This window comes from Denticeps clupeoides, unplaced genomic scaffold, assembly GCF_900700375.1.
Source record: "Denticeps clupeoides unplaced genomic scaffold, fDenClu1.1, whole genome shotgun sequence".
NCBI classification, from domain to species: Eukaryota; Metazoa; Chordata; class Actinopteri; order Clupeiformes; family Denticipitidae; genus Denticeps; species Denticeps clupeoides.
The window spans coordinates 393,295-421,259 of NW_021629971.1; the positions used below are offsets into that span (position 1 = coordinate 393,295).

Genomic DNA, 27,965 nt, shown 5'->3' on the forward strand with positions numbered 1-27,965 from the left:
TCCAAAATATGCAGATGCAACCTCAAGTGCAGAACCCAGAGACGTTTCCCATGATATTAGAAGACAATGCTGTGAAGGGACAACATGGTAGACCGTATACGGTAGACTATAGACCGACTCCTGGTGTTCTGCAGGCATCATGGAAGCGCTTACAAACTGTTGAGAATTTGCCTGCTAATGTTTACTTTATTACAGTGTAATACAATTTAAATTTGGTACAATACATTAATGTTGATGTCCTGTGTTTCTTGTTGCCTGGAACAGGTCATCAGCCAGGAGAGAGACATCCGCGCCGGAGACAGAATACAGGAAGCAGCGAGAGGTCAGTACACCACCCGACATCCCCAGACCAGGAAAGAGGTGCACTGGTCCGAATCTTGGACTCAACCAATCAGTTCCTCCACTCTTGTCTGTCCTCGTGCAGATCAGCGGTATGTCATGCAGCAAAGTCCTCAGTTCAGGCTGCACTCTTTCCCTCCTCTCTTCCGCTATGTGGAGCAAAGTGAGGAAACTCGGGGTGCGCTGGCAGCAGTGGGGTCAGTGAAGGTGGACTGCTGTTTAAATGGAGTAACCTTAAAGATGCAGTTTTTTTATTCTGGATGACATTAATCGTCCATTTCAATGTTCAAAATCTGGCGCATGGGAACGCACGCTCCTTGTTGCTGGTGGGAACGCAAAGGCGATGCAGCTAGACTGCTCTGCCCCGTCCATTTGAACGCACTTATTATAGGGAACCTGTTGTCCCCAGCATGCGGATTAACCTGAGGGAGGAAGATAAACGGCGCTTCTGACCCCAAGAAGAGCACAGCAGGAGGAACCGTCCCTGCTAGCCCTGTTGGATTGAGCAAGATACGCCGTTAAGTACAAAAAACCATATACAGATACAGTACCCACCTTAAAGTATCACTGACAATTTGCTATATTGAAGGACTCAGGCTCCTGTATAAACTACAACTGGAAGACAGAAATGTTGCAGATTGATGAGCTCTGGAGCCCTTTTTAATAGTCATATCCAAAATTAAACAGAGGAAACAATTTTTTTTAACTTACTTGTGACTGTAGTTATTCATTCCAACTAATTACAGATGTTTTGGGACAGTTTTGAAAATATCACATCATATGTATATTCCCCCATTTTTATGTTTATATTTTCCAATCAAAAGAACAACTTGCAAAAAAAACTGGCTAAACAAGAACAAAATGTATTGATTTGAAATTTGAAAAATAATAAAAGTAATACTAAAACGATATAAAATAACTATGTTAAATTCCAATAATACCTGGAATAAATTAACTGTATCCACATTATTGTGTATCATGGCATTGCTTGAAGCAGTTTTTTTTTGACGTGTGGCTCCTGGCACTTTCTGCAGTGTTTTCACCCTTTGATCACCTCGTCTTGCAGTATCTCATCGCCGCTTGGCAGAGAGGTGGGGGTAGAAAAAATATGAAGTAAAATGTATTAATTTATTAGCCAGCAATTTCGATTATATAACTAATTTGAAATAAACAATGCTGTACTCAGCAAATAAACAATGAACATCACACAATTAGAGGGAGAAAACATAAAAAATATATAACTGAAAAATATATGAAAAATATTGTAAAATAAATTATACAACAGAGAGTACATACCTTTCAGAAGAAGGGATCCGAAAATACCTCAACCTCTTCTGCACACAGGAGATCCTCTTCATCAGATGAAGATTGAACAGTACAAATAGCTGGACTGCTGTGTTGCACCAGAATGTCCAGCACCTCCTCAGTCGTAAAAAACTTGCTTCTTTGCTGCGCCATCATAGTTTGGTCTTCTTTCTGAATCTACAGAAACAGCGGCGCCTGTCTTGTGTTGTGGACTGTTTTGCCTGTAATTCTGTACAATACGCGCAGGCATATCTCACGATCACATTGATCGATTTGAATGGTTTGTTTTAATCGTCTGAGCCTGTAGAATTGTGGGAGCATTTGTGGAAATAACACCATTCACCACACACCATACGTGCGGGCATGAAGGCTGTGTTACGGTATGTTACGTCCCTGGTCTAGGGTCAGGGTCATAACAAATGGGACATAGGAGCAGCAACAACACTTATGGCTAACCGTTTATTACAAACAAGGACATTGAAACAACAAAACACACACAAAACAGGTCTGGGCAGTTTAAGTTATTCTTGTCTTCTGGTCACAATCCTTCTTGCTTCACACCAACACTCTCTTCGCATCACCAACAACACTCTCTCCTCACACCACATCCTCCTCTTGTCCCAAAGCAGACGCCATTTTGAGTCCTCTTCCCTATTACAGCCCACCAATCATGGCAGGAAGTGGGAGGAGTCCAATCATGGAGCCACCTGCAACATTACGGAGAGAGAGAGACAGAAAGAGAGAGAGAGAGAGAGAGAGACACACAAACAGAACACACCCATACTCTGCCACGGGACGTCACAGGTAATGTCTTTGCCCTTTTTAGGCGTGCGGCAGGTGTGCGATTTTTACGCTGTGTATCGGGCTGCCGATTTATTTGGAATTTATTAATCGTCAGACATGGTCAAGCAGAGTTTTTTGGTAATATTTGTTTATGTGCGTGCTTTAAATGTGTGTTTACGTAGTTTTGATATAAAATAATTTTTAAATAAACAAGTTTTTCCTTGATAAAATTGTGATAACCACATATATTCATTTCCTGTTTCTCTGTAGGATGATGAGTCTCAGCTTGTGGAGAAACTACAGCAGCAGATGCTGGATCAGGAAGAGGTACGTTTACACCCGCCCACTCCCCGACACACCCACCCACTCCCCGATATTCTTCAAGTCTTGTGTAAAAATCACCTACTTTCTGAAAATGCTGAGTGATTCTTGAGGTGATTATTTTATTTTTTTGCTTTTATATCAGTGTTAGTGTCCCAAACAAACAACAGGTGCAGCTCACTGTAAATCCTGTATTTGTGTATCCAGTAAACATATATGGTCCATTGTAAGGTATCAAGTGTTTGTAAATTATCACCAAAAATCTCAATGTATTCATGTCAGTGTACTTCTCAGGTATACCGTGGGCATGTGTGAGGGACACTAACTCCCCTCCAGCTCTGCTGTGGAGCATTCCCTGTATGCAGCAGCTGCACCCCAGCAGGAAGACACTCAGGAGGTTGTTCTTCCAGAAGACGTTGTGGACGAGCTGAGTTCTGTTCCTGGAATCTGGGACCTGGCTGTGGAGATGGGCATCTTGCTTCCATGGAGCAGGCCGCAGGTACAGGATGGTCCTGCCTCCCCTCTGCCCGGCGTGGTCCCTGTCACCTCCGTCACCAGCGCTCATCAGCCCTCCACTAGCACATCATCCATGGAGCTTGAGTGCTGGGTTCATCAGGACCAGATGGAGGTAGAAATGATGTCCAGCGACCCAGCAGCAGACAGTCCACAGGGACCCCAACAGGAAGCCAGTCTGGAGGATTTTTTGGAGGAGCTGAACAACACTGGGACATGGATTTCGAGATGTCCCTCCTCCCTCCACCTTACTAGTACCACTATTAGTAGCACTAGCAGCACCAATAGTGATCACTAGTACAGGTAAGCATGAAGGTAAGTATGAAGGTAAGTACTTAGTGATGGGCGGCACGGTGACATTGTGGTTAGCACCTTGTCTCACAGTAAGAAGATCTGAGTTTTGGTCCCTTCTGTGTGGAGATTTGCAAATTTGCATGTATCTCCCCGTGTCAGCGTGGGTTTTCTCCGGGTTCTCCGGTTTCCCCCACAAAACAACTAGGCCAATTGGAGATGAATTGGACACAAATTGGCACCGTTTAACCTGTAGTTCCTTAAACAGTTTAATAATTAACAGAAGAAGCAAAAAAAAGCCAAATAAAAAGGCTCCAGTGGTGGCACTCTTGACCTTCAGGATCAGGGCGGGGTTCAACTCCCTGTGGAGTCTGTTTTCAGAATGGCTTCTTATCTAATGTCTAAACGTTTAATGTGCAATTTTTTTGCATTTTTATATGCATTAAATGAGGCTATTCCCTAATCTAGCGTCCTTTAACTTCAGCAAAGATTCAAACTGTCCTCTGTAGCTGTGAAATTCTTTTACGTTACTATTCAGCAGGTTGATGGATTATAAAACCAGCAGTTAACGCTAATAATGTTGATCACTTGCCTGATTTTATGTTCCCCTGGCCCACCCATTTCAGCAGTTCTGTAGGCGGTCCTGGGACATGTCCCTGAGGAGCGCCAGCCAGCTGGTCAGCACTAATTTTGAGGGAGAAAGAGGAGACGCCGTCTAGACACGATGCTTTACTGCTCCTGTTTGGAGAAGAAATTACATCTAAATAAGGAAAAATAAAATGTTTAAATCTTTAAATGTGTGTTGTCTTTCACCATGTGGACAACCAATGGTTAGATGATGAGCAAAAATGAACATAATTGTATTTAAATTAAAGTAGTTAAAACAGGCAGAAGTAAATATTACTGTAATATTATTTTTTTCTCTTCTGAACATTCTGATTAAATTACCTGTCTTTAGATGAGTCTCAAACATTAATAAACCTTTCAAAATCTCCTTGTGTTTAACGTAAAAAAACCCCACTAAAATCATCTTAGAATTTATATATGTCAACCTTAAAATAAAACTGAAATTGCTGTGTGGTATACACATTAGCCAATTGTGAGCTTGTGACTGTACTTTTATATTCTGTTAATTGTGTCCAGGCCGTGTTCCTAAGGCCTGTACTTAAAGTTGGTGCTATTAGCAATGAACACTTCACACCAATCAAGATGATGTTTCTTAACTTGTGAAACTATTGTCAAAAAAGGAATCTGGCAGTGAAAATCATTCCAGGCATTGACCTGGAGGTATGTAACGGTGTAATGTGTGTTGGTTTACATAGATTATACTAGAACCAAAAGGAGTATCTACATCCTGGGAACATAAAGTATCAGGAGTATTACTGGGCTTCTAGATAGAACTTCACCTGGTGGTCGAGGATGGGATTGGATATCAGCACCGTCTCCACACACTATCATAACTGCCCACTGCTCCCTCAGGGAATGTGTTAAATGCAGAGACCACATTTCACTGTGTGCACTTGGTGCTGTGCTGTCATGAAAGTGTTAACTAATCACTTTCACTTCAGTTCAAAATTCACCAATTCAGAATTTCTTTGTATTGAAAAAACAAGTATTCACTACATATAATGTGTGTTTTAATTTAAACCTGCTAAAAAAAACCCACAAAAGAATGTGGATGTCTTATTTCAGTATTAGGCGCCTTTATGGTTAAGTACATAACTCCACATGTGTTCATTCATAGTTTTAATGCCTTCAGTGAGAATCTACCAATGTAAAATGGTCATGAAGAAAACATATAGAAAGAGAAGGTGTGTCCAAACGTTTGGCCTGTACTGTATGTGAAGTTATGACTGAAACATCTGGATTTCTACATTCTGTTAATCACAAAACATTTTTTGTTAATCACAAAACAATTTTTTATATCATATTACAGTGTCCCTGAGCAAATCCTAGATTCTCATAAATCCAATATGTTGAACTCATATACCACATATGCATGTGGTATGGCAGATTGAAAAAGCACTGACAAAACATCTCCATCAAGTGTCAGGACATCTTTGAACCTGTACCTGGACAAGATAAACTCATCAGAACTGTGAAGACCAAGGGTTCATTCTGGGCAGAAGCAGCATCAAACAAAGACATATAGCTCATGCTTGTGCTCCCTTTCAGGGAAACGTATTTGGTTGTCTTAGTCAGCTTCTGCTGAACTTCCACAAAAATGAGTTCTTCATGAAGAGGATCGGTGATGAGGCTCAAGAAAACAGAATAATCTCCTGCATGAGATAAAGGAGCTTCTACATTATGTGGGAGCCTTGCATGAGAAAGACAGTAAATAAATCCCCAGAACTCTGACTGAGATGTTCGCCCACTTCTTTATCATCCAGACCTGCATGAAGAACCAGAATTATGATGCGATTATCTTGAAATTTAAACAACGTCTTATTATATGAAGCAAACCTGAGAGAATATGGCATAGACGTCACTGCTGCATTGGTCTATGTGTGACTTTCATGATCCGGACCGGCAGGGGTTTACTCCGGATCCGGAGTCCCGAGTCCGGACCGGAGTTTCATGTTCGTCCTGTGTAATGTTGCTGGTTCGAATCCCGATCCACTGAGGTGCCACTGAGCAAAGCGCCGCCCCCCCACACACTGCTCCCCGGGCGCCTGTCATGGCTGCCCACTGCTCACTCAGTGTGATAGGTTAAATGCAGAGGACAAATTTCACTGTGTGCTGTGTATCAAATGTGACAATCACTTCACTTTATTATTATTACCATAAATCAGGAAGTTTTCCATGTTGTGAAGAACTTCAACATGATGTTTACAACAGTCTGCTAATTCCTCTGAGTAATTGTAACAGTTTTTCCTACAGAGAACACGGCACTGGTGAGGAATCAATCTCGTGCTGGATGCCTGAAAGAAACCATGCTCAGGGCAACAGCAGCCAAATACTTGAAATGATCTAAGGATTACATCAGTTTATGACTGCCACAAACACACAAGAATGTGAAATAAAATATATATAAACTACAGAAGGCAAAATGGTCCAACGTGGTACTGGCAAGGTGTACCTAATAAAGTGGCCGGTGAGTGTGTAATGTCACAAATTATAAATGTATATATTTTTTAATAATGCTGTCATTAAATCATTACATATTTGGGTATAGAAGTTGGGGAGAAAGTTAAAGAGTTATTATCTGAAGCTCACATTGGACATTTGCTAATCATACATTTGGAAAAATGGGAATCCATAAAAAGGATCCAGCGACGTTCCTCCTGTCTCGTTTTTAAAGTCTGGGGAAGACTGTGTTGCAAGCAGTTACTATAAGTAATGTAGGGCAAATATGTGCTGTCAGCTTTATTACTTTATTATTATTTTGTACATTCCTATATCAAGCTATTTTAAATCTCATGTCTGGCTTGGCACGAATTATTACATGATATTTTTCCTGATGTAAAAGACAGTATCAGAGTGGACATACTATGCACATCACAGTTAAAGCAAACATATGTTTTGATCAGCCATTAAGTGATGACCAACCGCTGATCACTGTAGTACAGACGCTCTGTCAAAAACAACTACTTAAAGAACATCCACATCTCATGATGCTTATGGACGCCATCTACGAAGGCATGATCTTAGTGCAGCTTTTATGAATAAAATGTAAAACAGACAGAGATTTGCACATTGAACTCAGTTCAAAGAACTTTATTTGTCCCCGAGGGGCAATTTAAAAGGCGCAGTGGTGCAGCACACACATATAACAGTTGTTACATTAGACACAACATAAAAATAGGTTCTGGATCAGAGTATATAATTTTGATATATTGCCTCTCATGAAGGGGTTCAGAGCAAGAATTTCATCTGCAGGTGAATTAGCTGGTGAATGTAAAAATCTAAAGTGTTTGCTCACAAAACTTCTAATCTGTAGGAATCTATAGAAATGAGATTTGGGAATATTGTAACTTTTTTGCAATGTTTCGAATGTCAAAAGTGTTCCTTCAGCGAAGAGGTCTTTGATAAAGATCAAGCCATTGTTGTGCCAGGTTTGAAATGCTGCATCCGTTTGGGACGGTAAGAAAAGATGGTTATTCAAAAGGGGAGAAAATAAGCTTAGTTGATTTATACGAAAATGTTTCCTAAACTGGAGCCAAATCTTAAGTGAGTGTTTTACTACAGGATTAAGGAGGCGTGAAAACCGCTGCATAGATATAGGAGCGCTCATTAAGGAAATAGGACAAAGCCCTGAATCACCTCGCAATTCCATGTCTGCCCAAGCAGGGCCAGGATTATCACGCCACGCAAAGATCCAGTATATTAATTTTCTTATGTTTGCTGCCCAATAGTAATACATGAAGTTTGGCAAACCCATACCACCTGCTGCTTTAGGCATTTCAAGGAAAATATTCCTCATCCGCAGGACAGATTTATTCCACACAAATGAAGAAATCAAAGAACCTAACTCCTTGAAGACAGACTTGGGTAGGAAAATAGGAATCATTTGGAATAAATACAGAAAGCGTGGTAGGACTACCATCTTAATGGTATTCACTCTTCCAGCCAAAGAAATGGGCAATGAAAACCATTGTGAGAAATCGTTTTTTGTACGCTCAAGTAGAATTTTATAATTGCGTGCATAAAGGCCCTTATAAGAATGGGGGACATTAATTCCCAAATAATTAAATTCCACAACCTGCTTAAATGGAAAAGAACTAGGATCCAGTGACATTGCCAACTGATTAACCTGCAAAATGGTGCTTTTAGAAAAATTCAGTTTATAGCCTGAAATTAAACTATATGACCGTAATAGTTCCATGAGGACTGGTATAGATTCTAAAGGGTTAGACAAATATATTAGTAGGTCATCTGCATAGAGTGACACCTTATGAGTTTTGTTGAACCTGGTTACACCTGTAATCCTCTCCTCTTTCCTAAGGGCAATCGCCAAAGGCTCTATAGCTAAGTCAAAAAGGAAAGGTGACAGACAGCAACCCTGTCTTGTACCACGATGCAAAGGGAAATAATCTGATATTACAGAGTTAGTTCGTACAGAGGCCAGTGGTGAATTATACATTATTTTAACCCAAGATATAAATGTCGGACCAGTCACGACTACGGACGTACGGGGAAGGAAGCGCAGAGGTCTGACATGTTGGGAAGGGGTTTTATTTACAAACAAACAAAAAACACAAATAAAGACTGGCGCGGTGGCCGAAAACGATTTAACTTAAATGAAGAACGTAAACAAACCCGTAGGTGTGTGGCGATTGCCAGAACTCAAAATACCTTTGACCCAAGACCAGGTCAAGTTCGTGCAAGTGAAGTTCACGAAAATGCCGGAGACCCAGAAGGGGCGGAAACTTCTGGCATTTATGGGGCGTCAGGATTGGAGTCAGGTGTGGAGCCCAGCTGCAGGAAATCCTGACAGAGCCCCCCCTCCAAGGGCTACGTCCTCGGAGCCCCAACAGTACCATCAGTGGAGGCGGCGGGGCGGACGGTGGCAACCACAGGGCTTCTGCCCTGCTGTATCCTCCCCTTGGAGGACCCGGTCCCTCGGGCTGTCTCCCCGGCGTGGTCAGGCGTGGCGGCCCCGGTCCCTCGGGCTGGCTCCCCGGCGTGGTCAGGCGTGGCGGCCCCGGACCCTCGGCCTGGCTCCCCGGCGTGGTCCCGCGTGGCTGCCCCGGACCCTCGGCCTGGCTCCCCGGCGTGGTCCCGCGTGGCTGCCCCGGACCCTCGGCCTGGCTCCCCGGCGTGGTCCCGCGTGGCGGCCCCGGACCCTCGGCCTGGCTCCCCGGCGTGGTCCCGCGTGGCGGCCCCGGACCCTCGGCCTGGCTCCCCGGCGTGGTCCCGCGTGGCGGCCCCGGACCCTCGGCCTGGCTCCCCGGCGTGGTCCCGCATGGCGGGCCCGGACCCTCGGCCTGGCTCCCCGGCGTGGTCCCGCTTGGTGGCCCCGGACTCCCGTACCTGCACACAATAATCAGGGGCGATCCATCTGGGTACGTGTGGGCCCTGTCTCCACATGTCCCCTCTGACACGTCTTGTGTCACCCCCTGCACCGTGCAGGGAGATTGTCCCAGAGCCTCCGGCGACTGTTCCAGGCACCCCAGGCTGGTGCCTTCTGGGACTATGCAGCCCCTCTCGCTGCACGGCCCTGGTGCCAAGGGGGGGGCATTGCCAGACCATCCGGCTAGCCCCTTCTGCGTCCGTTGGGACAAGCAGGCCCTCTTCCTGCCTGTCCCAGCTGGGTCCTCATGCCTACCCGGGGGCTCTATGGCGCTCCACCCCTCTGGAGGCGGACGCAGGCCCATGCCTGGCCCGCCCTCCTCACCGGCTACCGGAGGACCCAGCTCAATCGCTTCCCCACCTACCCTCCCCTCAGGAGGAGCCCCCAACCCGAACTGCACCCCCCCAAAAAATTCTTTGAGGGAGCACCCCCCCCCGGCTGGACTTGGGGCTCGTCCACCTCGCCTTGGACTGGTGCAGTCAGGTTGGGAACTCCCTCCCTGGGGTTCGGCTCTGCTGCTGGGTCACCATCTGGTGGACACAAAGAGGGGAAGTGGGGGCGACATACGGACACATATACCACGCACACACACACAGACAGACAGAAGAGAGGGTCGTCTGGCTCCCTCTCTGGGCTCTCCGGGACCTCCTCAGTGGGCACAGCCAGGATCTCGGGAGGAGCGACCTTCTCGTCGCCCACCAGTGCTGGGTCTTCTTGCCCCGGATCCTGACTGGCGCTGGACATGGTGGAGGGGCAGAGTTCGATCCCTGGCTCAGGCTCTAGCCGATCAAACTCCGCCCTCAGTCTCTGCTGGAAGTCCCGAAAACTCCTGTCTGTCTCTCCCTGCTGCCAGAGGGCTGCGCTCCAGCCCCATGCTGACCCAAGCAGACACGCGAGGATGGTGGGGGTCTTATCAGTGTCTGCTGCCTCACTGAAGGGTCCCGGGACAATTGGGCTGTCCCACACGGGGCTGGGCTCGTGGGTGGAGATGGTGGTAGGTGTGTGGTGTGGAGGGGGGTGGACGTCTTCTCCAGCAGGTGTGGGCGCTGGTGCTGCGCTGCCATTTCGCTGGGGAACGTCCGGGCAGAGGGAAGGCGGGTCGGCGACTGGAGCAGGAATGGAGGATTCCCTGCGAGGCAGTCCCGGCAGCGCAGTTGCTGGCTGGCGACCTCCCGTCGCCCTCTTCCACCAGCTTTCCTCACACTGATGGGAGGGACGTGGGTCTCCACGGACCTCGTGACGGTCCTGGATGGGCGCGATGGGCAGAGCCATCCCGGCACCGACTGCCCAAACGGCGTCATCCTGGTCGTCGTCCGTGTCAACCTCGTACCCCCGAAAGTCCCATGGGCAGTACTCTGGCCATTCGGGCTGGAGGCTGCCCACCTCCTCGCTGGAGGAACGCCGCCGTTATTGCCGCTTCTCACCCCCCTGGAAGTGACGTGGGTCCCCACGGACCTTGCGACGATCGCAGAGTGGCGCGATGGGTGGAGCCCAACTCTCGTCTCCCATGCTCTTGTCGTCGTTCGTGTCGTCCCAGTCCACAGGGAGCCTTGCCAGCAGAGCGCAGAGTTCTTGGCTCGACATGCCGAAGATCGTGGGGGTCGCATCTTCTGCGCTCGCTGCCCACGTCACTTCCTCGCTGCTGCCGACGCCAACGTCCTCGCTCCGCCCACTCACCCGCCGACGTTGTCGCTTCCGGGTTTCGCGGAGTTTCCCGGGGGTGACGTCATCACGCGGCGCCGCGTACCACGGCTTCTCGGGGAGAAGCTTCTCTCCCCTGGCGTCCGCGTTCGCCGCGCCGGGCTGCGTCCTTCGCGGCGTTTCTTCTCCTCTGCTTTTTACCTCTGCGCTTTTGGGTGGGTCTCCGGCATTCTGTCACGACTACGGACGTACGGGGGAAGGAAGCGCAGAGGTCTGACATGTTGGGAAGGGGTTTTATTCATAAACAAACAAAAAACACAAATAAAGACTGGTGCGGTGGCCGAAAACGATTTAACTTAAATGAAGAACGTAAACAAACCCGTAGGCGTGTGGCGATTGCCAGAACTCAAAATACCTTTGACCCAAAACCAGGTCAAGTTCGTGCAAGTGAAGTTCACGAAAATGCCGGAGACCCAGAAGGGGCGGAAACTTCCGGCATTTATGGGGCGTCAGGATTGGAGTCAGGTGTGGAGCCCAGCTGCAGGCAATCCTGACAGGACCAAAACCAAATCTTTCCAAGACCTCAAATAAATATTCCCACTCAACCCGGTCAAACGCCTTTTTGGCATCTAAAGAGATAACGATTTCAGGCTGGACAGTAGAGTGTGAAGAACATAATATATTGAAAAAAACGGCGCAAATTAAAGAATGATTGCCTGCCTGGTATAAAACCTGTTTGGTCCAAGTCAATTATTTTAGGTATCACTGAATCCAGGCGGCAGGACAGGACCTTTGAAAGAATTTTATAATCACATGGAAGGAGATTTATTGGCCGGTATGCACCACATTTACGTGGGTCCTTATCTTTTTTTAGTAAAACCACTATGACTGCCTGGGTCATTGTACAGGGCAGTTTCTTTTGGGAGAGAATTTCCTCGAAAAGTTTGTTTAAAAGAGGGGTCAGCTTGGCTGAAAAAACTTTATAAAACTCAATTGGGAATCCATCTGGGCCAGGAGATTTACCATTTTGCATGGAATTTATAGCTTGTGTTATATCTTCGCAAGATATTCCAAGGTCTAAACGTGACCGGTCTTCACAGGTAATCTTAGGAATTTCTAACTGATCATGAAATGTATGTATTTCAGATGGACTGACATGGACCTGAGAAGTGTATAGTTTTCAATAATATTCCTTGAATTGTTCATTTATGGCTGTTGGCTGGTTTGATACAGTGCCATGCGTCGTATGGATCTCAGATATTGTGTGGCTAGCCTGAATTTGCTTAAGCTGATGAGATAATAACCTGCCGAATTTATCACTGTGTTCATAATATGTGCATCTAGTCTTCAAAAGCAGCCTTTATTTCTCAGCAATAGAAAGATTGTTAAATTCTGCTTGCAAAAGCAGCCTGTCCTTGTACAACTCTGGATTAGAGGAACCAACACATTTTTTGTCTATTTCCAGAATTTTTTTGGACAGGTCTACTAGCTGCCGATTATGCATTTTCCTCACATGGGCTGTATATGAAATTATTTGTCCCCTAAGAAATGCTCTAAGAGCCTCCCTAAGGACATACCAGGCGTGAGGTTAACATCAAGAAAAAGGTCAATTTGCTTTGAAATATTGTCTCGAAATGATTTATGAGAAAGCAATAATGGGTCGAGGCGCCACATTTGACGAGTTGCGATGTTGCTAGGAAAGCACATATCGAGTTGCACAGGGGAGTGATCCGAGATCACGATAGGGTGGTATTGACTATTTGTGACGCAAGAGAGAAACCTACTATCAATCAAAAAAATGTCTATTCTTAAGTATGAATGATGGACAGGTGAGAAAAATGAATATTGCTGGGAGGTGGGGTTAGTATACCTCCGGGGGTCAAACAATTTGTAGGATTCCATAAATGACAAAACAGCTGATGCAGGCTTGGACACAATCTTGGACAGTGTGGGATTCGATCTGTCTAGATTTGGCTGCAGGACCAGGTTGAAGTCCCCCCCCAGAATTAAGTGATATGTGTCTAGGTGTGGGAGCTTAGCAAAAAAGGTGCAAAAGAACTGTGGGTCGTCCCAGTTGGGGCCGTAGACATTTGCTAAAACTACATTAAATCCACACAGCTTCCCTATAACTGTGACAAACCTGCCTTTGGTATCTGATATTACAGACTCATTTACAAACGGAACCCCCTTTCTTATCAATATCGCTGCGCTTCTTGATCTGTCCCCAAATTCAGAGTGGAAGATGTGATCTACCCAGCCTCTCTTTAATTTTGAGTGTTCATTAACTCAAAGATGAGTCTCCTGTAGAAATATAATCTCAGGGGCCAGGGCTTTCAGATGGGAAAAAATTCTGCAACGTTTTATAGGGTGGTGCAACCCTTTAATATTCCATCTTACAAAACGCAGTGAGCCCGGCCCTGACCTGTTAAGACCAGCCATATCGTAGATAGCCTAAGCAGTCCCACACACTGAGAAGGAGAAGGGGAGGGAGAAAAAGAAAGTAAATAAATAAAAAAATTATGATAAAAAAATAAAGGATTTCTGAGCAAACTTCAAACCCCAAAACCTATGCTGGCCCCCCATAAAGCAGGGGACCGCATCAACACTCCTAGTGAGCAATAAACATAGCACAACAGTGCTCAGGGTGAACTACCATGCTCTGATAAGCACCGCCGAGCAGTGACAGCAAAACGAAAAGATTATGGCAATTATGGTAACGTCATCAATAACAATAAACAGTCAGTAAGCAGTAATAACTGAGCACACAAATAAATCAACTGAAATTTAACATGTACTGAAACTGTGATATTTTAACCAGAATTTTGTCAATCATGAATCAGACCAGTTTTATAGAAAATACCTAACTAGGGAATACTGTATTTCCTATATGTATAAGATAAATACCTTACAGGATCAGCTGAATTACTTATTCAAAACAGGCGAAAAGAAAAGTCATTCACCACCTGGATGTCCCTCAAAGCGTTGAGAGATGAAGGCTCGGGCCTCCTCTGGAGAGGAAAAAGTTTTCTCTGTATTCAGATGGGTGATTCTGAGTCGAGCAGGATACAGGATGCCGAACTTCACCCCCTCCATCCCGCGGAGCTGCCTTCTGATGTCATTAAATGCAGCCCGAGCCTCAGCTACTTTAGCCGTGAAGTCTGGGAAGACCGAGATGGACATGTCGTTTATCTTTATACGATGCTTCTCTTTGGCAAGACGCAGGATATTTTCACAGTCCTGGTAGTAGTGGAAGCGGGCCACGATGACGCGGGGTGGATTCCCCTGCCTGGGCCCCGGAAGAAAAGATCGGTGCGCCCTGTCCAGCAGTGGCGCTTCTTTCAACTCAAAAGCCTGCTGAAGTAGTGACGAGACGAAAGTTGTGGAGCAGATCTGAGCCTCAGGAACTCCTATTATTCTGACGTTGTTCCTCCGCGTCGTCGCACTTATTCTGCAACATTTCAGTCAGTGTTGTAAGGCGACCTACTTCTTTCTGCAGATGTGTAATATCGTCAGTGCATGTCGAGAGGCTTTCTTCCACGTTGTTCACTTTAACGCTGAGTCCAGACAGCTCCGTAGTAACAGTCTCCCTGTATTCCTTCAGCTCGGACCGGACCGCTCTTATGTCCGATTTAATAGAAGCCAGCTCACTCTCCAACACCGCCCGGACCTCGGTTTTTAAGGCATCGACCAGATCCACTCGCAGCACGGACAGAAGTTCAGCTTTAAAAGATTTGACGTTAATTGCTAACGCGGCTGCGCCCGTTCCAGAATCTTCCGTGCGGCCCTGAACAGGCGAGCCCGAGGTCAGAGGTGGCGCCGCAGGCCTCGTAGTCTGAAGAGTAGTTTGCTTTCCTCTGGTCGATTTACCAGCCATTTTTCCGGGTTATATGTGTGTAGATGTGTGCAGCCTTTTTTTTTTTTTTTTTGCTTTTATATCGGTCTTGTTGGTCCCCTAATACTGAATCTGAAGTCTCTATCTGAAATTGAGCCTTGGTGCAGAATAACTACTTTGATCCAGTCCCACAATGAGATTTCCCCAGGATGTGCCGTTTCCGTGTCTGTATCTTTAAGGAAGCGGCCCCGTATTCAGAAGGTTGTCGGTTCAAATCCCGATCCGCGAAGGTGCCACTGAGGTGCCACTGAGCAAAGCACCATCCCCACACACTGCTCCCCGGGTGCCTGTCATGGCTGCCCACTGCTCACTAAGGGTGATGGTTAAAAGCAGTGGGTAACACACTCACCTATGAACCAGAAGACACAGGTTCAAACCCCTCTTGCTACCATTGTGTCCAAGACGCTTAACCCTGAGTTATCTCCAGGGTGACTGTCCCTGTAAATACTGATTGTAAGTCGCTCTGGATAAGGGTGACTGATAAATGCTGTTAATGTAATGTAATGTAATGTAATGTAATGTAATGTAATGAATTTGTGCTCAACGATCACTTCACTTTCACTTCAAATTTTCGTACGCTCTGTGTATCTGTCACTTCAGGATAAGACCGAGGTTTATGAGCGAGTGGGAAAAGATGACCAAGGTGGCAAGGAGTTGTGTCTGGGCTACAGAGAACTGCAGAGGGAGTGTAGTGTGAGACACGCATGGGCCAGAACCATTCATACACAGTGGGTACGGAAATTTTTCACTCTTTGTTATATTGCAGTCATTTGCTAAAATGATTTAAATACATTTTTTCCTCATTAATGTACATACAGCACCGTATATTGACAGAAAAATACTGATATTTTTGCAGATTTATAAACAATGAAAAACTGAAATATCACATGGTCCTAAGTATTCAGTATTTAGTAGAAGTGTCTTCTTGATCTAATACAGCCATGAGTCTTTTTGGGAAAGAACAAAACAAGGTTTTCAAACCTGGATTTGGGGATCCTCTGCCATTCCTTCTTGCAGATCCTCTCCAGTTCTGGCAGGTTGGATGGTAAACTCTGGTGGACAGCTAATTTTAAGTCTCTCCAGAGATTCTCAATTGGGTTTAAGTCAGGGCTCTGGCTGGATCATTCAACAGGCACAGAGTTGTTGTGAAGCCACCCTTTCGTAATTTTAGCTGTGTGCTCAGGGTCATTGTCTTGTTAGAATGCTGCTACCACCATGCTTCACTGTTGGGACTGTATTGGACAGGTGATTCTGCGTTTCTGAGCACTCTGGAGAAGGTTTTTGTCCAGGATATCCCTGTACTTGGCTGCATTTCTCTTTCCCTTGATTGCAACCAGTCGTCCTCCCCTGCAGATGCAAAACCGCCCCACTGCATGATGCTGCCACCACCATGCTTCACTGTTGGGACTGGATTGGACAGTGCCTGGTTTTCTCCACACATACCTCTTAGATTTAAGGCCAAAATGTAGAAGCTTCTGGCAGGCCACTCTGCCATAAAGTCCTGACTTGACTTTCTACAACTTTCTTCCATCTCCTGACTGCATCTTTGGGTTCTTCTTTACCTCTCTCACCAACACTCCCAGTGCCAGAAGGGACGCCCACCCAGACTGGAGAGGTGGCCATTTCTGCATCAGGTGACCTCATCTCACCAGCAAAGACAGGTTTCACAGAAAGCGGGTGGACATCCTGAAAGGAAGCATTCTGGCCAAGAACCTCCTGAAGAACCGCATGGTCCATGTTCTTTGTGAGGCCACGACAGCTGCTTGCCCACTATCAAGGCCACCCTGTCAGCAGCATTCATTGGTACATGTATCCCAGTCACATACCTAGATTAAATTTGCCTGTGACACCCAGTTTTTACTTCCTTTTTTTTCTTTTCAAGTGTCCTTCCATCTTATACAGACATAATGCATTTAAACCTTAATGAAAACGCACACCTAAACATTAAACTTGAACTTGTGTTTGCATCACACATATCCCAGAGTAGACCGATGCAGCAGTGACGTCTATGCCATATTCTCTCCTGACACTGTCCAGATGTCCTGACACTTATGAGTTCAACATATTGGATTTATGAGAATCTAGGATTTGCTCAGGGTTACTGTAATCTGCTATTAAAAAAAAAACCCACAAATGTTTTGTGATTAACATTTAAAGTTGAGAATGTAGAAATCCAGACGTTCCAGTAATAACTTCACATACATTACAGGCCAAACGTTTGGACACCTTCTCATTCAATATGTTTTCTTCATGACCATTTACATTGGTAGATTCTCACTGAAGGCATCAAAACTATGAATGAACACGTGGAGTTATGTACTTAACAAAAAAGGCACCTAATACTGAAATAAGACATCCACATTCTTTTGTGTTATTTTAATGCTTTAGTAATATTAAATATGAATGGAGGATGAATGCCTCTGGAAAGATAAATGAAAAAAAAACCTTATGCCTCTTTTTCTATTTGTAGCTGTGGCACCTAATACCCCCACAACTCATCTCCTTACCTCATCTCCTGCCCGGCTCCTCGCTGCAGCGCACACCTCAGCCTGCACATCACCATGGTAACCAGATGCTTGCTACTCTTTTCCACCGGGTTCTGGTGCGTGCCGCTGCCTGCTACTGAACACTTTCACGTACCTGCCAGTTTTTTTGCACACAACTTTGGGTTTTCCTGTGCATCCTGGAACCCTGCACCTTCCCTTCTTGTCAAACATTATTGGCTAGTGGACATTGGCCATGTGGACATTTTGGTTTGGAATGGGTGACGTGGTGCTGTCTGTAGTGCACAAGAACACCCGTAAGACTGTTGATCATGTTGGGGCCAATCAGTAAATGTTCATTAAGACAGGTACCTTTGTGTTTGGCGGAGCAGTCGAAGACCACACGTAACCTGTCAGGGAGTCCGATATCATCAGTCTCTTCTGCATCACCTCTTTCGATGATGTCATTCATGTATTTCATGTAATCCTCCTTGTATTTTTCGTCTTTCATGAGTTTGCGTTTGAACTGGTTTGGTCTGTTTTCAGCAAGTTTGTGGCTTTTCTCTAAATGGCAATGGCATCTCCAAATGTCCCTTTTCCATCTGTGTTATGCCTTGCTCAAGCTCTCTTTGAAATCTCTTTCCAGAGCAAGTATTGCATCTGTTGGAGTGGAGTGAGGGATTTCTTTAACTGTGACTCTGTGGCAGAGGCTGCTGTCTATATCCGTTTCAATGTACAGTGCTGAGTTGCCTACTATGCTCCATCCTAAGTCTGTGCGAATAGCATAGGGCTCACCATCTTTTCCTAAGATTACTTGTTTAGGTGCAAGAGCTCTGGGACAGGTATAACCTATAAGGAGACTTACTTCACAACTGAGGAGTGGAGGGATCTCATCTACAATAGGCAGTAAATGACTGTTTGGCTGTTTCACATGTGGGTATGTGTTCCCTGTTAGCAGGTAAGCAATCCTTGGAGTATGCCGTGGGGAGCTTTATGACTGTGGCTGAGTTATAAACTCTCACCAAGAGATCAGACACCCTTCCACTACTTATGACAGCATTTTTACCCAGCATGTTAGTCAATTTCAGCTTTACTGGACAAACATCTGCCTGCAGCTCATGCGTTACATCCTGATCCACAAAGACAGCATCGCTCTGAGTGTCTAATAATGAATAGACCAATTTTTCCTTGAGTGGAATTTGTGGTGGTTGACAGCCATACTGGGACTATCATTGAGGTGCTGACGGTCTGTTCTGATCTGGCAACATTAAGTGACATGGCTGTTGCAGTTTCAGGTGATTTGCATTCTCCGTACTCACACGTGTTTGTCTTTGCAAACTGTTACTGTAATTTTCATCATGAAGACACACAGGATGTCTCTTTGTGCAGGTTTCGCAAGTGAGGCGGCGTCTGCAGTCCATAACACATATTTCTCTCACATATTTCTTTCTATTTTCTAGAGACATCTTTAAGAAGTCTGGGCATTTGTGAAGCTCATGTGCGTCCTGGCACAACATGCATGGGGAACTGTTAGGTGTGTTTGTTATTGTCGGTTTGTCACATTGTACAGTTGCATTTGTGTTAAATACACCTGCTTTATTCCCTCTGATTACCCTTGTAGTCCTTTTATCAATTTGTTTCAGTGCGGCGAAGTGCATGAATGGATGTGACTGGGTTGCTTCCGCTTCTAGGAAGGAAGCAAAATCACAGAAACTTGGAAACTCACCACCCTCCATTAAAGTTTTTGTTACCTGTCTATTCCATCTTGCATTTATCCAGTCCAGTAGTTTGTGCTACAATCTTTGATTTTCTTCACAGTTGTTGAGTATTTGTAATCCCTTTACGTGAGGCATAGCAAGCTTGCATGCATTTATGAAATCTGCAAGGTTCCTTAATCCATCAGCGTCTCTGGACTGCACCTTTGGCCAATTCGCTAGCTTCTCTCTAAATGCCTTTTGTATCATGAATGGTTGACCGTATCTTTGGTTTAGTATATCCCAAGCATCATTGTATGCCTCTTCATCGTAAGAATGCACTTAACCTGGAACACCGAACAGGTTCCAACGTTTATCAGACGGCCTTATCCAGAGTACTTTACAGTCAGTAGTGACAGGGACAGTCCCCCCTGGAGCAGCTCAGGGTAAAGTATTGTTAGTATTCCATATTGACTTTAACATTGACTAACTCATCACTAACTCACTCTTCTCTTTTCTCTATCCTTCACCATCCACTGTGGTGGACAGAGGATGAAGGTGGACGCTGTAATACAGCTGGACCTAGATGTGACATAGTCACCGAATGCCACACGTCACATGCCACGAAATATATGGCGGTTTGTGATTTGCTTCTTTACGTGCTATAACTGATCTATGCGACCGACGGTTTAAGGCCAAATACATTAAGCCCTTTGTGTACTGGGCCAGTAATATTTTCATCTGATGGTTTTCACTACTTTAATTTAAATACAATTATGTTAATTTTTGTTCATCATCTAACCTTTGGTTTTCCACATGTTGAAAGATAACACACACTTAAAGATTTGAACATTTTATTTTTTCTTATTTAGATGTCATTTCTTCCACAAACAGGAGAGCAGTAACGCATCGGGTCTAGCCGATGTCTCCTCTTCCTCCCTCAAAACCTGTGCTGACCAGCTGGCTCCAGGTTTCACTCACTGACTGTGAGTACCGCGGCTCCTCAGGGACGTGTCTTCTCACCACAATTTTCCAGGACAGTCTACAGAACCGCTGAAATGGGTGGGCCAGAGGGACATAAAATCAGGCAAGTGATCAATATTATTAGCATTAACAGCTGGTTTTATAAAGCAGTCACCTGCTGGGGGTGAAGGTAAATCACGCTAGATTAGGGAATAGCCTCATGTAATGCATATGAGCAGTAAGTAATTAAACGTATATTAAACATATAGACACTAGATAAGCAGCCATTCTGAAAACAGACTCCACAGGGAGTTGAACCCCGCCCTGATCCTGAAGGTCAGGTGTGCCACCACCGGAGCCTTTTTTTTGGCTTTAATTTTTTTCTACTACTGTTAATTATTAAACTGTTTAATGAACTACAGGTAAAATTAGTGCCAATTCATGTCCAATTCATCTCCAATTGGCCTAGTTGTTTTGTGGGGGAAACCGGAGAACCCGGAGAAAACCCACGCTGACACGGGGAGATACATGCAAATGTGCAAATCTCCACACAGAAGGGACCGAAACTCAGATCTCCTTGCTGTGAGACAAGGTGCTAACCACAATGTCACCGTGCCGCCCGTCACTAAATACTTACCTTCATACTTACCTTCATGCTTACCTGTACTAGTGATCACTATTGGTGCTGCTAGTGCTACTAATAGTGATACTAGTAAGGTGGAGGGAGGAGGGACATCTCGAAATCCATGTCCCAAATGACAGGAATGTTGTTCAGCTCCTCCAAAAAATCCTCCAGACTGGCTTCTTGTTGGGGTCCGTGTGGACTGTCTGCTGCTGGGTCGCTGGTCATCATTTCCTCCTTCGTCTGGTCCTGAAGAATCCAGCGGTCCTCGTTGCTCTCAAACTCCATGGATGATGTGCTGGTGGAGGGCTGGTGAGCACTGGTGACACTGGGCAGAGGTGTGGCAGGACCATCCTGTACCTGCGGCCTGCTCCATGGAGGCAGAAAGCTCATCTCCACAGCCAGGTCCCAGATTCCAGGAACAAAGCTCAGCTTGTCCATCACATCTACCGGAAAAACAACCTCCTGAGTGTCTTCCTGCTGGGGTGGCTGTGGAGTAGCCTGCAGCTGCTGCATACAGGGAATGCTCCACAGCAGAGCTGGAGGGGAGTTAGTGTCCCTCACACATGCCCACGGTATACCTGAGAAGTACACTGACATGAATACATTGAGATATTTGGTGATAATTTACAGACTTTGATACCTTACAATGGACCATATATGTTTACTGCATACACAAATACTGGATTTACAGTGAGCTGCACCTGTGGTTTGTTTTTCTTATTGATCTTGAGTTATGAATTATGAGGAAATCGGTAGAATACCGAAGAGAAAACACAGTATTATGTGGAGTTTCTTAATGTCTTACCAGTGTGAAGCATGTAAGCTGGTATTTTTGGCAGGATCCTGCGAGGTGGCCTTCTGGTGACTGTTGGCTCCTTGGTCTTTTTCCGAGGGCGGCCCATCCTTCACCTGGAAAAATCTCTCTATGTGTCCTAAAAAACAAAAGTGAGCAGGTAATAAATGATGCTAACCTAAGTTATACTAAGCTAAGTTTTGCTACGCTAAATTATGCTAAGCTAATCTCTCAACCATAAGCTAAAATTAAGAAACTACAAAATAAATTAAGAGTTATCAAGTCTAAACAGAAACACTAACTAATAACAGTGCTAAAACAATAAAAGAGGTTAGCCTTTAAAAAGGCTTTTGGTGTGAAAAGTAGAATTTTTTGTCTGAAGAAAGCAGGAGTAATAAAAATACAACTGGCTCCTTCAGTGTTGCCTAGCGACTGTATGTTGTAAACATATGTTCACATGGAACAGCACTGAGAAGCCAATCAGGAGCCACATATTTAAGCAGAAACATTTTCTCTATTCATATTTGCACCTTTGCATATTAGAACTGAAAATCTCTTTCTGGTCAAAATACATGTTTGATATATTTTTGAATAGTCAAATTATTTACATTTACTGTCCAAATAAATAAAATTTAGCAACATATAGCAACTGAATTTTATTTAGTTTAATTATTTTATTTTATTTTACTGTTTAATAATACTGCTAGAGGATGCATAGAGGTTCATTCTTGAAGAATATATTTTAAAATATATACTTTCAATGTTCATGAGAGGAAAAGCACAACTTCAAGCATTCCTAATTGCAACGATTTCTTATCTCCACTAGATGGCGGTAAAGATCTCACTCAATCATTTACAAGGTCTACTGATGTTTACTTAGACGTCAGTAGATTTATTTCTGTTTATTTAATATGGTGGCAACATTCACTCCTTTGAAACAATTGTGTCAAGCAAACATGTCTGGTGCCATCTTGTTTCTACTAGATGTGAAAGGCAGGTGGCACAGATATGAACTGGGTTGAAAGACACTGGGGTCCTAAGGATGTTAAAGGAACGGCCTGATTTGGTAACAATGCTGTTCCCCTCACTGTTCTTGACATGCAGTTAAGATTTATGACATTTTGGTTGAGACCTTTGTCAGAATTATATGTTGTAATTAGCGTTTACAACTCTTTTATGCTTTTACTGCTGTTTTAGATTCAGTATATTCATTGTTATGTACTTTCAGTCTTAAGTCATTCATAAATTGAGTTTCAAAAGATTTTGTGTGTTTTTGTGCTGTATTAGAGTTGACTGTATTAGACAATATGCATTACTGAATTCCTGACATCCTATTTGTACTTCAGGCAGCCTAAAGGAATGTTAGTCTGGGAATAGGTATTCCAGTTGTTCTACTGTTGAGTTGTAAACCTGTGCTTCACTCATAGAAACATCATGATTGGGCAGTCTTGCAAGCTCCTCTGGCGTAAGCTGCCGGGTTAACTGGACATCAGGGACTTCAATTCTGGCCACATCTGCCAAGTCTGGGCCATTGCACCATAAAGCTCATCAACCTAAAACAAAATTCTGCATCTCGATTCTGCATCATCACAGAGATGTTTCATGGTAAACACATCTAGCACATATGATAGATCACATTAAATTACATTAGCACAATCATTCTAAAGTCACAAGGACCTCTGGGTAGGGCCCCACAAACACACCCAAACACACCTTAATGAAAAATATATATTTGCGTGTGGCAAAAGTATGTGGAGAAAAGAATGCGGTTCTCTTCTTTTAGGATGTTTCAGGTGAACTGAATTCAGCTGGTATGGTGACTGGTTATTTTCGCATCTCAGGTAATGGAAGTTCAGTTCTCCTTGGAACCTGTTGAGATGAGTCTGAAGCAATGCTAAGAAAACCCAGCAATACCCTAAACTAAACAATACTAATACTTAGTGGTAGCAGCAATATTTGATTAATTCTTCCAGCTGAAAAAATATACAGCCTGTACAAAAATAGCTGATTAGAGCTGACATTATCAGTGTAAAAAGATACTGTAAACTGATCGACCACTTTTGTTGTTTTCCATGTACTCTGCTAAAGCAAAAGATTTGCAATTTAGTCATTTGTTAATAAAGGTGTCACGGGTGGGGCTGGACATGGCAATGAAGGAGGACACATTCGCACGATTTCACGCGACGGGTTTAATATAGACCACATACGAGACAAAGGAACATAAACACGCACAATGACCCGACGGCGAACAGACACAAACAGGATAGCTTTATATGCTTTATACAATTATATAAATAGACACCAGGTGAACACGATCAGGGAACATTACACGAGAATAACATGAATCTCCGGTCCGGACCATGACAAAAGGATTGCATCAGCACTTTGGACATTGAATTGCCATTTGCAAAATGAATTTCCTTTTGAATAAATATGTAGAAAACCCATGGCAAAACGGAATGCAATTGAGTGAATTGTTATTATATTTTTTATTAAAAAACCTTGAAATGATCTAAAGATTACATCAGTTTACATGCACTAATTGAATATTGCATTGGCAATTGCCCATTGAACTTACATTTCAATAGTTGTGCTATTGATCAGAAAACCAAATTAAACTGGTTTTCTGATCATGACAGTGAGTGTACTGCAGAAGGCAAAATGGTCTAATGTGGTACTGGCAAGGTGTACCTAATAAAATGGCCGGTGAGTGTATAATGTCACTAAATATAAATGTATATATTTTTAATAATATTCAATATTATTAATATAATATTATTAATATAATAGCAATATTCAAGCTGGGGATCGTCATCATACATCATAGTTATATATACATATTTCACACGTGAAAAGCAGTAGCGCCTGTATTTCTCTCTTGTGGGAGTTTACTCAGAAATTTCCGAGGGCAGAACGACAATTGATTGGTTCAGAGACAGAACCAATCAAATCGTAGAGGAGGCGGGTCTAACGAAAGTGTTGGGGCAGGTGGGAGTTTAAAAGATAAATGTCTCTGTGGCAGGATCCGTGAATGGATTTTTCACTGCGCTTAGTTCAAAAGTAAGATTATTTAAAATGTATTTGATGTACAGGCTTTACTTTGAGAAATTGGTTTAAGGCTTTGAGCATTATTGTTTTGCTTAAAGCAGGTTAGCATTCACTTTGCATTAGCTATTAGCTAGCATTATTAGTAAACCAACCACGAAAATTCTGATGAAATGCTGATTGCATGTGATGCATGACTCATATTTGCCTATTTATAACCAATTATGAAAATCAAAGTTTGCTGTAAAAACGGAGATATTATGTTTTTCATTTTGCCTGCAGCCATCACTTCAGGTCAAGTTTGGTATTTGAAATGGCTTTTTTGCTACATTATTATGATCTCTTATTAGTGGTGTAGGGTTTTGAAGGTCTGGGGAAGACTGTTTGTAGCAGTAGTTAATATTAGTAATGTAGGGCAAAGCTGTGCTGTCAGCATTATTACTGCTGGTGGTTCAGATTAGTTATACAGTAACGTTATTGCCCTCGAATAAAGAAGGTTAAAGCTCCTGGGGTGACACACAATAGAAATGTTCTGTATGTTGCGCTATGAACAATGATAAATAACTGTACATAACAGAAGCATTAAGGGGCATACTTTTAAGAAGTGTGTGAGGTGATAATGGTTGATTTGGAGGGATGTCAGGAGATCAAAAGAAGGATAGCTTTGGGAACCAAGGTGATTTTCCTCCTCTGCGTTTTCCAGTCAGCAACATCGGAGTCTGCGTTTGAAGGGGAGCCTGACAGCGTTCTTTTGCCGGTTTGTGTGCTGCGTGCTGGTGGAATGGAACCAGCAGATGATTGAGAATGATACGACACTCTCTATGAAGGAATAGTAAAAAGTCCGTAAAATGTCTTTCCTGACTAAAAAGGATATGAGCTGCCTGGTGACACTTTCTGAGAATCTCCTCTGTGTTGGAGGAGAACTTCAGCAGGGGATTGAAGATGATGCCCAAGTATTTATAATCCTCAACTAGCTCTACTGGCTTCCTGTGGATGGAGGTAACTGCTGCAGCCAGGTCCCCCTGCTTGGTGGTGAAGATCACCACCATCTCCTTGGTTTTACTGATGTCCAGTTCCAGACATGAGGTGTCACACCAGTCCAGAAACTCATGCAGAAGCAGACCATGGTTGTGTGAGGGGCCTGACAGTCTGGAGGACTGTGTCCTTGGCGTCCTTCACCGGGTGTCTGTGCCTGCAGTCATCTGTATATAAGATGAGGAGCAGAGGAGAGAGCCGACCAGGTGGCGGTATAACAGATGGCAGTATAACAGAGGTCAGAGAGAGTTTTGTTAAGCAGTACTCTCTGTGATCTGTTGGTCAGAAAGTCCAATATCCACAGGATTGTCTCGTTGTCCAGATGAAAGTTGGAGGAAAGTTTATTAGCCAGGATGTGGGGGTGCAGGGTGTTGAAAGCTGAGGACAAGTCAGCAAATAAGAGTCTTAGTGAAGAAATAGATTTATGTATACAAAGAAATTAGATCATTGATTTTCAGTTGTCAGATATAAATATATTTTTAATGTATTAATTATTTAAATTCTGGTTATTCATATATATGCACATATCAATACTGAAGACATGATCCTTACTAGAGCTTAATACTTGCAATGTCTGTTGCAAAAAGGTTCATTGTCCACCTTGTCCACCAACACTATTTAAACATGCACTACTTGTCCATCTTAAAAATTGAAGGTTATGTTTTATTACTTTTTAACAGCAATGTACAATTAGATAACTAACTTTACCAACTTTTCCTGTTTCACTGCTCAAAGGATCCAAAATATGCAGATGCAACCTCAAGTGCAGAACCCAGAGACGTTTCCCATGATATTAGAAGACAATGCTGTGAAGGGACAACATGGTAGACCGTATACGGTAGACTATAGACCAACTCCTGATGCTCTGCAGGCATCATGGAAGCACTTACAAACTGTTGAGAATTTGCCTGCTAATGTTTACTTTATTACAGTGTAATACAATTTAAATTTGGTACAATACATTAATATTCATGTCCTGTGTTTCTTGTTGCCTGGAACAGGTCATCAGCCAGGAGAGAGACATCCGCGCCAGAGAAAGAATACAGGATGCAGCGAGAGGTCAGTACGCCACCCAACATCCCCAGACCAGGAAAGAGGTGCACTGGTCCGAATCTTGGACTCACCCAATCAGTTCCTCCACTCTTGTCTGTCCCCGTGCAGATCAGCGATATGTCATGCAGCAAAGTCCTCAGTTCAGGCTGCACTCTTTCCCTCCTCTCTTCCGCTATGTGGAGCAAAGTGAGGAAACTCGGGGTGCGCTGGCAGCAGTGGGGTCAGTGAAGATGGACTGCTGTTTAAATGGAGTAACCTTAAAGATGCAGTTTTTTTATTCTGGATGACATTAATCGTCCATTTCAATGTTTTTGTAAAATCTGGCGCATGGGAACGCACGCTCCTTGTTGCTGGTGGGAACGCAAAGGCGATGCAGCTAGACTGCTCTGCCCCTTCCATTTGAACGCACTTATTATAGGGAACCTGTTGTCCCCAGCATGCGGATTAACCTGAGGGAGGAAGATAAACGGCGCTTCTGACCCCAAGAAGAGCACAGCAGGAGGACCCGTCCCTGCTAGCCCTGTTGGATTGAGCAAGATACGCCGTTAAGTACAAAAAACCATATACAGATACAGTACCCACCTTAAAGTATCACTGACAATTTGCTATATTGAAGGACTCAGGCTCCTGTATAAAATACAACTGGAAGACAGAAATGTTGCAGATTGATGAGCTCTGGAGCCCTTTTTAATAGTCATATCCAAAATTAAACAGAGGAAACAATTTTTTTTAACTTACTTGTGACTGTAGTTATTAATTCCAACTAATTACAGATGTTTTGGGACAGTTTTGAAAATATCACATCATATGTATATTCCCCATTTTTATGTTTATATTTTCCAATCAAAAGAACAACTTACAAAAAAAACTGGCTAAACAAGAACAAAATGTATTGATTTGAAATTTGAAAAATAATAAAAGTAATACTAAAACGATATAAAATATAAAATAACTATGTTAAATTCCAATAATCGCTGGGATAAATTAACTGTATCCACATTATTGTGTATCATGGCATTGCTTGAAGCAGTTTTTTTTTTGATGTGTGGCTCCTGGCACTTTCTGCAGTGTTTTCACCCTTTGATCACCTCATCTTGCAGTATCTCATCGCCGCTTGGCAGAGAGGTGGGGGTAGAAAAAATATGAAGTAAAATGTATTCATTTATTAGCCAGCAA

At 43.8% G+C, this 27,965-nt stretch overlaps 1 long non-coding RNA gene across 1 annotated transcript; it reads left to right on the top strand.

Annotated features, from left to right (window-relative positions):
- Nucleotides 1–271: 271 nt before the first annotated feature.
- LOC114778570 (uncharacterized) lies at nt 272–27,464 on the top strand. Its single transcript, XR_003746397.1, has 3 exons — nt 272–322; nt 26,898–27,009; nt 27,226–27,464. It is a non-coding gene; the product is annotated as an uncharacterized LOC114778570 (long non-coding RNA).
- The last annotated feature ends 501 nt before the right edge of the window (nt 27,465–27,965 follow it).